The 13274-nt window shown below is 40.9% G+C and overlaps 1 pseudogene; it reads right to left on the bottom strand.

Annotated features, from left to right (window-relative positions):
- Window positions 1-6523: 6523 nt before the first annotated feature.
- Window positions 6524-7164, bottom strand: LOC110296536 (annotated as a pseudogene).
- Window positions 7165-13274: the final 6110 nt, after the last annotated feature.

The raw sequence follows: 13274 nt of genomic DNA, 5'->3' as shown, positions 1-13274 counted from the left end.
ATTGCTGAGGCACTACATTTACCTTAGGCTTCTGTATAGAAGAGTATCTATGGGAGTAGCCATTCTCAATTCTGTCTGAACAGCCTGAGAAGCAAAGGTTACCTCAGTGGTGTTTGGCATGGTGTTCTATTCTTCTCAACATCTGTGTTCTCTACAGGCAGGGAAGAAGAAAGCCATGTAAGCTTAACCTTTGCTTCAGTTTAAGATCTAGAGTGGTTTTCAAAGAAAATGTTTGTTTCAGTTGTAAATGTTTGTGCCCCAAACTGACGTCAGAACACTCATTTCCTGTCATGACATATATGTCAGACATTAAAAATTATTTAGACTGTGCCCACACATTGCTCTTGATGATGTTTCTATTTTCTTTGTAAACATTTGTATAAAATGTCTCAACTAGTGCTTATCAAAACTTAAAAATATTTCTTTCCTTTTAAAATATGATCTTATATTTGGATGATTTAAAACAATTGTACTATTCCTTATTGACAGATAAGGCAGCCCTGCTAGAGGATGTGACTCTTATATATTCATGAGTCTAAAGAAACAATCATCTGCTTTTTGTTCCTATCCCAGAGAATATACTGCATTCTCTGGGATGCTATGAATTTTAAAAATGAACCTAAAAGGTAGCAACAATTTTAAAAAGACATATAGTCAAATAAGCGTGTTCTAGCCACTAAGAAGCTTCACCCACCTTACCACTTACCAAGCAAATCCCTTACTCCCCTTCTGAGCAAGTCCCTTACTCCATCACAGAGAAGTGACTGTAGAGCATCCTACATCCAGCAGTCTTGCAAGTCATCTAAGACTTCTGGATGTAGGCCACTAACAGGATAGTCCACATTGAACAACTATGTAAACCAATCTCAGGCTGTTCAGACAGAATTGAGAATGGCTACTCCCATAGATACTCTTCTATACTGAAGCCTGAGGTAAATGTAGTGCCTCAGCAAGGAAGTCCATTTCCTAGTGTATCTATTTTTTATTAGATATTTTCTTTATTTACATTTCAAATGTTATCCCTTTCCTCATTTGCCCTCTGAAAACCCCCTATCCCGTACCTCCTCACCAATCTACTCACCCTCCTTCCCTGTCCTGGCATTTCCCTACACTGGGGCATTGAGCCTTCACAGGACCAAGGGTCTCTCCTCTCATTGATGTCTGGCAAGGCCATCCTCTGCTACATATGCAGCTGGAGCCATGGGTCCCACCATGTGTACTCTTTGGTTGGTGGTTTAGTCCCTGGGAGCTGGGGGGGGGGGCGGGNGCTACTGGTTGGTTTATATTGTTCTTCCTTCTATGGGGATGCGAACTCCTTCAGCTCCTTCAGTTCTTTCTCTAGATCCTCCATCTATTGAGCCCTGTGCTCAGTCCAATGGTTGGCTGAGAGCATTCACCTCTGTATTTGTCAGGCACTGGCACAACCTCTCAGGAAACAGCTATATCAGGCTCCTGTCAGCAAGCACTCGTTGCATCCACAATAGTGTCTGGGTTTGGTAACTGTATATGGGATGGATCACCAAGTGGTGCACTCTCTGGATGGTCTTTCCTTCAGTCTCTGCTCCAATCTTTGTCTCTATATTTCCTCACATGGGTAATTTGTTCCCCCTTATATGAAGGACTGAAGTATCCATACTTTGGTCTTTCTGCTTCTTGAGCTTCATTTGGTCTGTGAATTGTATCTTGGGTATTCTAAACTTCTGGCCTAATATCCACTTATCAGTGAGTGTATACCATGTGTGTTCTTTTGTGATTGGGTTACCTCACTCAGGATGATATTCTCTAGTTCCATCCATTTGCCTAAGAATTTCATAAATTCATTGTTTTTAATAGCTGAGTAGTATTCCATTGTGTCACACCAAGGTATTTTATATTACTCATGACTATTGTGAAGGGTGTTGTTTCCCTAATTTATTTCTCAACCTGTTTATCCTTTCAGTAGAGGAAGGCCACTGATTTGTTTGAGTTAATTTTATATCTAGTCACTTTGCTGAAGTTGTTTATCAGGTTTAGGAGTTCTCTGGTGGAATTTTTGGGGTCACTTAAGTATACTATCATATCATCTGCAAATAATGATATTTTGACTTCTTCCTTTTCAATTTGTATCTCTTTGACCTCCTTCTGTGGTCTAATTGCTCTGGCTAGGACTTCAAGTACTATATTGAACAGGAAGTGAGAGAGTGGGCAGCCTTGTCTAATCCCTAATTTTACTGGTATTGCTTCAAGCTTCTCTCCTTTTAGTTTGAAGTTGGCTACTGGTTTGCTGTATATTGCTTTTACTATGTTTAGGTATGGCCCTTGAATTCCTGATCTTTACAAGACTTTTATCATGAAAGGGTGTTGGATTTTGTCAAATGAATCTAATGAGATGATCTTATGGTTTTTTTCCTTTGAGTTTGCTTATATAGTGGATTGATGGATTTCCATATATTGAACCATCCATGCATCCCTAGGATGAAGCCTAGTTGATCGTTTTTTTTTTTTTTTTCCTAGTTGATCGTTGAGTAGAGTGTTGTTCAGCTTCCATGTGTATGTGGACCTTCTATTGCTTTTGTTGTTATTTAAGAGCAGCCTTAATCTGTGGTGCTCTCATAGGATGCATGGGATTATTTTAGTCTTCTTTTATCTGTTGAGGCCTGTTTTGTGACCGATTATATGGTCAATTTTGGAGAAAGTACCATGAGGTTCTGGGAAGAAGGTATATTCTTTTGTTTTAGGATAAAATGTTCTATCGATATCTATTAAGTCATAGTTCATAACTTCTGTTAGTTTCACTGTGTCTCTATTTAGTTTCTGTTTCCATGATCTGTCCATTGATGAGAGTGGGGTGTTGAAGTCTCCCAATATTATTGTGTGAGGTGCAATGTGTGCTTTGATCTTTAGTAAAGTTTCTTTTATGAATGCAGTTGCCCTTGCATTAGGATCATAGATGTTCAGAATTGAGAGTTCATCTTGGTAAATTTTTCCTTTGATGAGTATTAAGTGTCCTTCCTTATCTTTTTTGATAACTTTATGTCGAACATCTATTTTACTGCATATTAGAATGGTGAATCCTGCTTGTTTCTTGGGACTATTTGCTTGGAAAATTGTTTTCCAACCTTTTACTCTGAGGTAGTGTCTGTCTTTGTCACTGAGTTGGGTTTCCTGTATGCAGCAAAAATGTTGGGTCCTGTTTATGTATCCAGTCTGTTAGTCTATGTCTTTTTATTGGGAATTGAGTCCATTGATATTAAGAGGTATTAAGGAAAAGTGACTATTGCTTCCTGTTATTTTTGTTGTTAGAGGTGGAATTGTGTTTATGTGGCTGTCCTTTTTTTGGCTTGTTAAAAGAAGATTATTTTCTTGCTTTTTCTAGGGTGTAGTTTCCCTCCTTGTGTTGGAGTTTTCCCTTTATTATCCTTTGAAGGGCTGGATTTGTGGAAAGATATTGTGTAAATTTGTCATGGAATATCTTGGTTTCTCCATCTATGATAATTGAGAGTTTTGCTGGGTATAGTAGCCTGGGCTGGCATTTGTGTTCTTTTAGGGTCTGTATGACATCTGCCCAGGATCTTCTTGCTTTTATAGTCTCTGGCAAGAAGTCTGGTATTATTCTGATAAGTCTGTCCTTGTATGTTACTTGATCTTTTTCTCTTACTGCTTTTGGTATTTGTGCATTTGATGTTTTGATTATTATGTGACAGGAGGAATTTCTTTTCTGGTCCAATCTATTTGAAATTCTGTAGGGTTCTGGTATATTCATGGGCATCTTTTTCTTTAGGTTAGGGAAGTTTTATTCTATAACTTTGTTGAAGATATTTGCTGGCCCTTTAAGTTGGGAATCTTTGCTTTCTTTTATACCTATTATCCTCAGGTTTGGTCTTCTCATTGTGTCCTGGATTTCCTGGATGTTTTGGGTTAGAAGTTTTTTGCATTTTACATTTCCTTTGACTGTTGTGTCAATGTTTTCTATGATATCTTCTGCCTCTGAGATTCTCTCTTCTATCTCTTGTATTCTCTTGGTGATGCTTGCATCTATGACTCCAGATCTGTTTCCTAGGTTTTCTATCTCTAGAATTCTCTCCCTTTGTGATTTCTCTATTGTTTCTTCTTTCATTTTTATATCCTGGATGGTTTTGTTCAATTTCTTCACCTGTTTGTGTTTTCCTGTAATTCTTTATGGGATTTTTCTGTTTCCTCTTTCAGGGCTTCTGTTTACCTGTGTTCTACTGTAGTTCTTTAAGGGAGTTATTTATGTCCTCCTTAATGTCCTCTATTATCATCATCAGATCTCATTTTAAATCCAAATCTTGCTTTTCCAATGTGTTGGGCTATACAGGACTTTCTGTGGTGGGAGAAGTGGGTACTGATGATGCCAAGTAGCCTTGATTTCTGCTGGTAATGTTCTTATGCTTACCTTTTAACATCTGGTTATCTCTGGTGTTAGTTGGTCTGCTATTAGTTGGTTAGCTGGAGCTTGTCCCTCCTGTGGGCCTGTAAGCCTGTGTCAGCACTCCTGGGAGACCAGCTCTCTCCTGGCAGGACCTGTGTACAGAGGGCTGTGGAACAGTCTTAGCTTCTATGTGCAGATGGAGACCAGTCTAATCTATTAATATGGGAGAAGTAACAGCTCCCTCCTCCCTCAGCAATCCCACAAAAATTCAAGTTCAAGACCTACTAGGAACACATATAGTCTCATCTCCCAGTAGCCCTTCATCATGTGTTTTCAAATATTTTACTTTATGTTTCTAATATTATTTACTTTTATTTCATATACATTGCTGCTTTATCTGTGTGTAAGTCTGCATGAGGATGCTATATCCCCTGGAACTGGAGGTAATCCAATCATGAGCTGCCGTGGGTGCTGGGAATTGAACCTGTGTCCTGTTGAAGAGCAACCAGGGCTCTTAACTTCTGAGACCTTTCTACAGCCCCTTTATTTTATTTTTTTAATAGTTTCAAGATCATCAGTCTAGCTCCTGCTATTTCATACACTGGAAACCACTGATTTCCAGTAGTTGCTCTCCTCCTCCCACCTTAGATCTTTGTGTAATCTCACCTAATTGTATGTACCATCTTTTTCTGTAATGCTGGCTTAGGTTTGCTATGTGCTTTTGAAAAACTTGCATAAGTGTTCATAAGCAATGAAGGCTTGTTCTTTTTATGCCTGCAGCTCTGTTTTAGGTAAAATATTGACTTCATAAGATAAACTTAGAAATATTTTCTCTTTTTCTAGTTTGTGGAAGAAGTTGTATAGAATTCACATTTTTGTTGTTGTTGTTGTTGTTGTTGATGTGTTTTGTTTTTTGCTTTTTGTTTTCTTTTGGAGGGACTGGTTCTTTATTTCAAAATGTCACTTGTCAATATTCAGTATCAAAACAGTTGCACTACAGGGTCCTCTTTCTCAGGTCAGAGGAGAGTACAAGCAAGCCAGGAATCTGCAACCACCTGAACAGGGCAATTGGGTGGGGACACTAAAAGATCAGCACACCACTAACCCACAGGCTGCTAAGAATTCTTCCAGGCAATGGGTTGGCCAAGGTAACCCAACCAACACCCCCCCCAACAAAATTTCAAAATAATATAAAATTTTAAAAGTTCTTTTTTTAAAATTTTTTTTTCATAAGCTGTTCAAGATTTCTCCAGCACTAACTGATACAAAGCACAATGAAATGGCACTTTAGAGACTGCAGCTTCAGGAAAGGGCGTTGAGATGACTTTCATGTGACTAAATCAGTGGGAAACATCATTTTCCTTCTCTGTCTCCCTTGGGGGCACATGAACACTAAGAGGTCACCACAACACTAAGGGGCCGCATGATCCATTTCTGAGCAGTTGGGATAGGAGTAGAACTATGACAAGTTTGAGCTCAGGGTTGGGGCTGAATGGTAGCAAGATTGCCTAACAGGCGTTGAGGCCCTGGAAGGTGGGGTCTTATTTGGTCACATCTGATGGAGAAAGTAAAAAATAAAAATAAGTGTAAAGTTGTTCAAAGACACCAAAGCTGAAAACCTTCACAGCCTGGAACAGTTTTTGGTTTTGGCTAACTTCCTAAAATCCCCCTGTTGTTTGGATAAGACTTGGTGCAGACCACTGAGGTCTCCCACAGTGGAGCCTGCCTGGACTCTGCTGGCTCTCAGAAGTCAGGCCCATTCCATGTTTCTCCTCCATGGCGAGACAGTATCCATTAGGCTAAAATGTGCTGCTCCAAGTTGCAGAAGTGCTTGGAATGTTAAAAATGAGTACTAAGACAGGAAGTAATCACAATGTGCGTATCACAACTTCATTGAAGACACTGTGTTGTGCTCACATTCCCTTAAATAGTGTTCCCAAAGGTGTTCAACCCCTCCAGCTGGAACTCTGGGAAGAGTTTGACACAGTTTTGTGGAAAAAGTCAAGAAGGGTAGAGGGGGTGGCAGGAGGGAAAACAGCCTTCAGTTAAAAAGATCAGCCCTTAGTTTCAAGGTCAGCTCCAGGGAGACTGGCCTCAGGGCGAGTCAAGGTCCAAGGGAGGGAGTGGCCTCAGGGCAGGGAAGGGGGAGGTCTATATAGGGTTCAGATCCAGCAGTGTCTGGTCCAGCATCCTTTGTATACAGAGATGCTCTTCTTTGGTGCACTTCAGCTTATCTTCTGAGTCATCAATGGTCTTCTCCAGTTTGGCTACTGATCTTTCAACAAACTCAGCATGGGTCTCTGCCTTATTAAGTTTATCAGTAAGAATCTTTATTTCTTCTTCATACTTCTTTTTTGAGAGTACTTTTCTTTAGCAACACTTAGACACTTCAGGTTCTGGTCCATCAGTCTGATCTGCTCATCTATCTCTCATGCGTTCCAAGTCTCCTTCAATAATCACCAACTTATGAGCCACCTCTTCATACTTCCTATCTGCCTCTTCTGCAATGTGCTTTGCTTCCTTTAGCTGGATTTTCTTGAGTTCCATCTTTTCTTCATCCTGTAGAGCCTGATTTCAATCACCTTCGAACCTCTCTCGCTCTCATCAGCAGCCTTTTCCCTTCCTCTAGCTTCTGCAAAGCAGTGGCAAGTCGCTCCTCGGCACGGTCCAGCTCCTCTTCAGCCAGCTGGATTCTGCGGTTCAAGGAGGCCACCTCAGCTTCAGCCTGCTCCCGGCCTCCCTTTCTCTCTCTACTTCCCACTGGAGGCTCTTGTCGCTCTCCTCCGCATCATCAACCTGCTGCTGCAGAACCTGGATGGTCTTTACCGCCCATTATTTTGTTTTTAAAGGCCAGACATACTTCCCTAGTGAACATATCTGAACCAGGCATTTATCTTTGTAAGATTTTCTTTTTCTGAGAATTCAATATAGTTACAGACATAGAACTGTTCGGGTTTTTCCCCTCTGGAGTAAGGATGGAAACTGTGAATGAAAGAACCCTTTCCTGGAAAGAACCCACGTTCTATGGAATCTTCTGCAAGGCTGATTGAGTGCTAAGAACTTCAGTGAGTATGGAGAGATTGGAATGTTGCAGGTTCAGGATCTAGTTATAATTTATCTTGTGCTCCCCACCCCACTCCGGCTTCTTTATGGCCACTCCTTGCCCAAGTCTCTGTGTCTCACCTGACACTCTGTGGCTAACAGGTAAAAGCTTTACATTAACAGGCCACTGCTTCAACCAATTGAAAGGCTAAGAACGCCATCAGACAGCATCTGAGACCCACTGCAGAGCTTTAGCCATCTATCCAGTGTTTACAGCAATAAATTTGAAAAATGCTTTGACTTACCACTTTCTTTGTTCTGTTACTATAAAGTTTTATCAAACTGTTACCACACTGGGGCATGGAATTACAGATAACTCAAATGGTCACTCACATGTGGCTCCAGAATAGACTATTTCTTATCCCTTTTGAGGTAAATGCTGTGTTTGCATGTATTTGTGTGCATTAGAGCACACACACACACACACACACACACACACACACACACACATTTTGTTTTAACAAACTGGTCTAAAGGATTAATAGCTTGCAAGAGTAGAAGCAGTTACCAGACTGTTGTGGTAATTCTAAAGATGGTAGCATCATAAGTGAGAGTGGAGATAAGGTAGAGCAGGAATGGGTTTTGGGTATTGAGGATAAACTTTAAGATCTGAGTGGGGTTAGACTACCTCCTACAAATTACTTACCATCTGCCTTTGACCTGTTTTCCAGCCAGAAACAATGTTTCTTGAAGCCAAGTAGCAATCCTTGCTTAATTGTACTTGATACTTTCACAAAGCTCTGTTCAAAATAACTAGGAGGACAATTTAAAGGAAGAGAGGTTTATTTGGGCTTTCCTCAAAAGTTTCAGTGCGTTCTGCTGGGATAAGCACAGTAGAGCAGCCCACATCAGGGCTGATAGGAAGCATAGCTGGGAATACAGGAAGGAGTCAGGGCTAGATACGGCCCCAAGGATGGGCTCCCTGGAGCCCACTTGCTTGTTTCTAGAACTTCACCAATTAGTGTCCCTGTATAGGGGCAAACATTAAACATACAGACCTGTGGAGGAAATTTCATATTATGATCATGAGAGTGTTCTGTAGAAGGGCTCAGCCAGAGAGAGCTCTGGCTATAGGCAGGCTGAAGGCCCCACCCTCAGGGCAGTTACACACAGTGCTTAGTGTTGCAGATTTCAGTTAAAGAGACTTTCTAATTTTAATTTACATAACATTAACACTTTTTCCAGGAGAAGCCACAATTTGTAGAGACATTTTCTTACTGTCCTCATGCAATTAAAAAACCTCCACAGGGCATTCATTCACACTTGTAAAAGTGCTAGGCTGTGCTTTGTTCCCTTTCCTTTGCACTGCTTCTGATCTCCCCTCGCTAATTAAAAAGGGAACCTAGGGTGGAAGTTCTTGGTTGTTTTGTCTGGTTGTCTCAAAGTAAAAGAAGGATACACGTTCCTCATGGCCTGTCAAACTTTCAGTTTAGCTTCTATTACCTGTACCCTGCTTTGGTATGGCCACTAAGGATGTTCTTATATAGTCAGTCCCTTTGTGAGGAAGGCAGGGCTTAAATTAGGTCTTGGAATAAGGATATGAGTTTAGTATAAGGAGAAAATATAGCTTGTTATACCTAGTTAAGGAAAAAAAAAAACGTGCCAGTGAGCACAGATGGGAGAGAATGATGTCAGGAATATTTTATGGGCAATGCAGTGACTAGCTTTGTTGAGTAGCAATGATGGGTGGCTAATATTGGTTGATAGCTTGACATGCCTCTAAGGCATACTTCCCTAGTGACATTGATCAAGGAATTGCCTCCATCAGATTGTCTTGTAGATGTGTCTACAAGTCATTTTCTTGATCACAGTTTATGTGGATGGTGGTGCCACCCCTGCGCAAGATGGTCTTGGATTATATAAGATACCAAGCTGTGCAAGCAGGTGTGGGGTGGGGTGGGGTGGGGTGGGATGGGTGTGGTGTGGTGGGGAGCAAGCCAGTAAACAGTATTCATCTGTGGTTTCTATTTCCCTCTCCTGACATGGCTTCCCTTGATGGTACTCTAACATATAAGCCTTCTCTACCCCAAGTTGCTTTTGGTTATGGTGTTTATCCCAGCAACAGAAAAGCAAACCAGGACAGAAATTGGTACCAGGAACATGGGTGTGATGACCATGGCCATGTTGGTTCTGGAAAGTATTATGAAAGGAATTTGGAGCTTTGGGCTTCCAGAGCTTCAGTGCTCAGGGCTTCATGCTCTTCTTCAGGGGCTTGGAAGGTAAGGGTGCTGAAAAAAAAAAAGTAGATAATAAGCCTGGCTTGTAAAGTGCTGAAGGGAAGTTTTAAACACAAACTTATAGTTTTTGAGATTATAATATAACTATATAATTTCCCTTTCCCCTTTCTTTCCTTTAAACCTTTTCATGTACCACTGCTGCTTTCTTTCAGATTCATGGCCTCAACATATTTCTAAATACACATTAATATAACATATATAGTTATATATTATGTTAGCTTAGATATGTGTTAGATATAATATACAGTACAGTATATAAAATAACATAGAACACACACATGTATGTATATGTATATAATATATACATGTATATATATGTAATATGTATGTATATGTATACAACACATATGTATATAACACACACATGTATAACATGACATACTTATGTTATATATAAAACATATATGTCCTATTTGTGTGTATTTTGTATGACATATATGCTATACATATATAGGGCATATATATTCCTATATTATATATAATAAATATTCTTAAATATATATTTATATTCCTAAATAAATAAATACAACATGCTTAGTCTGTATAATGTTATTTGTATGTTTTTAGGGCTAACTTCTAGGTATTGGACGATCAAGTGTGCTCTTCTCTTGGGAAGACTATTTCTCCCATTTTCACTTTTCCTTAGTTGCCTGGAGTTCTTTGTATAGGGCTGAGGCCTCGTAAATTTCCCTCTTCCATGTTGGAATGTCTGTTGGTATTGCACCTGCTTTTCTCTTGTTTACACAGCCATACTGATGAGACTTTGAGGATGCAGTTTCTGACATTTTTAGGAGACACAATCTCACAGAAAATTCCATTACTTGTTCCTTTGAGTCTTAAAATCTCCCTGTCCTCTCTTCTACAATGTTCCTTGAGTCTTAGGCACAGAAGTCATATTGTATATGTGTCCACTGGCACTGGGCTCCACAACTCTACATTTTGAATGGTTGTGGTTTTCTATAATAGTCTCCATGTGTTGCAAAGAAAAGTTTCCCTGATGAGGGATGCGAACCACTTATCTCTGAGTATATTTAGAGAGTACTTAGGGATAATGCTGATTTAGTAAAGTGGCCATTGTAGGTTTTCAAACCTCCAAGATCCATGACTTCATTAGTCCTAAGTAGTTGGCTAGGTTTCCTATTATCAGGCAGGATTTTGCTCTTGTTGGGAGGGCCTTTAGTCCAGTTAAAGGGATGGTGGTTACCATAATGGCCTGCTGTACTATTAGCCCTCAAGGTTCATGTGCCAGGCTGGTTGTTGTGGCTCATAGGAGTCATAGCTGGGTAGAACTGCTGGTTGCTTTCCACTTTTGGAAACTTGCATGGCATCTTCCAGTACCATGAAAGCTAGACCTTACAGAAGAGGCTTACAGGTCAGTTGTAGCTGAGGGCCTTTGGGCCCTGTGTTTAAAGTGCATGATGTCTTCAGTAATAGTGACTTATGTTACATCTCTGGAGGGCAACCAAGGGCAATAGCAACAGCTTATACTATTAGGGCAGTTTCTTGGACAATGCTGACTGACAACTCAAAAGGAGCTTCTCATGCCTGTCATTGGGGTTTTGTTAGATGGTCAATGGCTATTTGAAGAAGCATTGCCAGCCCAGATGGGAGAATTTAATTTCAATTATACATGTACACTTATGTACGGACTTACATGTATTATAGATATCTTTAGGGAGAGTGTTAATAATATGATTTTTATGATTTTTCAGACATTCTTACTGTTATTTTATCCTTCTTCCTTCAGTATTTATCTCCCTTTCATCTCCTCATTTCCTCCTTCAGATCACTCAGCCTTCCTAGTCTCCTTTTATTCTGTGCCCCACCCCCAAGCAATGGTCCTCGTTTAACTTTTTCATTTGTGAAAATTTGGAGCTAGGACACTCAGATAAAAGAGAACATGTGATATTTATCTTTTTGGTCTGGGTTAGCTCACTCAATATGATTTTTTGTAATTTGGAGGGAAGTTTGGGAGTCCTTATCAGTCCCATCATGTGTTTTCCCTTCCCTTCCCTCTTTCCTTTCCCTGGAACCTGCTTGCTCAAGGGTGGAGTTTCCTGCTCATTCGTTCTGCCACGCCCACTGCTGGACCCTGTTGCTTTGCTGCTTGGAGCCACACACGTGTTCATCCTGCTACTGGACCCCGAGTTACTTGGCGGGAAATCGGGTTCCCTCCCCCTTCCTTTATAACTAAATGTTAGAATTAGTAAAGGGGGGCCTTGAACATGAAATCGTCTTGGCCTCGTTCTTTCTCCTGCCCCGTCTAGCTTCCTCTCTTTTCAGCTCGAACTGCCATCCTCAGTTGAACCGTTAGAGTTGTGGACTGCTGGTCGGGCCGCAACACCATCATGTGATGTACTGACTTAAATCTGCTGAAGTGAAACTTTTGCCTTCATTGGACAATAGATCCTGGTTAGCTGGTGCTGAAGAATCATCTGTGATTAATAAGATACTGAGAGGACTGAATTATCCAGAGCCAAGCTGGTTCTATAACATGCAGCAAACTGGTAGTTTGGGAGACTAGCCCTAAGTTTCTGTTACCCAGAAATGAGAACCCTGATCCAGGAACCTCTGGTCAGCCAACCACAGCTTCGGGCAGTCAGTCTGAGGACACCATGTCATCTGGCTTGAAGTGAGACTAGGTAGCTAGAATGAATAAGCTATCCCCCAGGGAGGTCTCCAGAGCCTAACCAATTATTAAATTAGTCAGACTCCTAGAAATAGAGCTGATCAATCAAGGTAAAAGGGCACATATCCCTTCCTGGGATTCCCCTGACAGTAAAAGCTAGGCCTTTGAGCCCACTAGGGATCTCCATTCCCAAAATGGGGAGACACCTACATGCAGGAAAGTCAGCTGAATAAATGCTCTTTTCTTTTGCATAGTATCTGAGTTTGGGTTTCATTCTCTGGTGATCTTGAACACTTACAATACTAGCATCACTGAAATGAATTTGCGAGGGGAAAGTATTTTCCCAAGATCAGGACACAGAAGTTGTGGTTCATAGAGGTCCAAGTCTGCATCTCAATCTGGCAGCCAATCTTGGTAATGTGTAAGAGACTTTCATGTGGTTTCATGGTTTGGGTGACATAAAAGCTGCAGAATTGAAGAGATCATGGAGAGAAGTTAAGATTTAGTATTGAAAGACCAGGAGAAATCATTCGTGAAGGTTGAGCCTTAGTTGCTTTGGAGACCCTAAGATTAACAGAGTCATGGAGAGAAGTGAGGCTTGGCACCATGTGGCAGGGTTGGAGGCCCCCAAAAAAGGCCAGGAGGCCATTAGTGAATGTTTAGCTTCAGCTGTAGTGGAGACCTCATTTTGGAGATTCCAGGGTGGTGGAGTAACTACGAAAGACAACAGGTGTGGTGTGGAGCTAGCTTGAGCCTACAAGTGATCTCTCTCTCTCTCTCTCTCTCTCTCTCTCTCTCTGTGTGTGTGTGTGTGCGTGTGTGTGTGTGTGTTTCAGATGGAATAGTCAGAGAAGTGGACTGCCCAACCCTGTAGGAACACATAGTCATGAGTCGGTCCCAAAGCTTTTTGCACTGTTGGATTTCAGTTTTGCTT

This window comes from Mus caroli, chromosome 6, assembly GCF_900094665.2.
Source record: "Mus caroli chromosome 6, CAROLI_EIJ_v1.1, whole genome shotgun sequence".
NCBI lineage: Eukaryota > Metazoa > Chordata > Mammalia > Rodentia > Muridae > Mus > Mus caroli.
Note: the sequence above shows the minus strand (reverse complement) of the source record. Positions and strands in the feature narration are given on the sequence as shown.